Genomic DNA, 765 nt, shown 5'->3' with positions numbered 1-765 from the left:
TCACCCTCCTCTCCCCCATGTGTGTGCCGTTCAACTGGTCGTCACATCTGCCAGAATCCCCCCCTCTCATGAATGAAGTGTTAGACGTGAAGAGGGGCGGTCCAAGTGTCATGCATGTCTGTGCCCGTGGGTTTCCCACCCACTGGTATAATATAAAAGATGCATTCCATGAGGAACGAGGAAACATTATATCGAGAGGATGTGACAGTTTCACCGATCAATCGGATCGGAACCTCTGCCGGTTACGCAAGGTCTGCATTGCAGCAGGCTAATCTGTCGTGCAATTTTGGAATACACGTACCGACGACTTTGTAAAGCCATTCTAAAATAACTGTGAAACAGGCAGGAACGTCAAATTTCACGTAATGACGTCACCATACGTTTCGACGCTAAACTCGCCACGTGTCATATATAGAGCCCGTGCGTCTGGAAACGCCATTTTGAATTTGAAAAATGAATTTGGCAAACAACTTACAAGAACAACTGCGTCCTGTTATAAAAATGTTTTTGAACCAAAAGTTATGGCTCGTTACATGTAGAAAAAAAAATTTAATAGAGTAATCACAACAAACCATCAACTCAAAGGAGACAGGAAAAGCTCATACGAGAGAAAAACTGAGCTAGTTCCGGTGAACAGCCTCGTGTTTTATCCATTCTGCCTTTTCTCCACATCCGTTAATTTCATTACGAGCTAATTTTCACTACGTACTTTTTGTGTTCTCAATCTCTGTGCTTTCTTCTTCCCCATTTCTACCTTTTTCCGTT

At 43.1% G+C, this 765-nt stretch overlaps 1 protein-coding gene across 4 annotated transcripts in view; it reads left to right on the top strand.

The window, feature by feature from the left end:
• Positions 1-597: 597 nt before the first annotated feature.
• The window catches only part of LOC147030164 (uncharacterized), a 52,061-nt gene continuing 51,893 nt past the window's right edge, over positions 598-765 (top strand). For 3 of the 4 annotated variants that reach the window (XM_085873933.1, XM_085873928.1, XM_085873924.1), the window contains exon 1: positions 599-765. This exon is cut by the window's right edge and continues 202 nt beyond it. The gene's annotated coding sequence lies outside the window, so the exon portion shown is untranslated. The other variant, XM_085873926.1, reaches the window with a different exon arrangement.

This window comes from Eptatretus burgeri, chromosome 3 (genome assembly GCF_056783735.1).
Source record: "Eptatretus burgeri isolate ZD-2024b chromosome 3, Ebu_testis_v1, whole genome shotgun sequence".
NCBI lineage: Eukaryota > Metazoa > Chordata > Myxini > Myxiniformes > Myxinidae > Eptatretus > Eptatretus burgeri.
The sequence above is the reverse complement of the archived record's forward strand: the minus strand, read 5'-3'. Positions and strand labels throughout refer to the sequence as shown.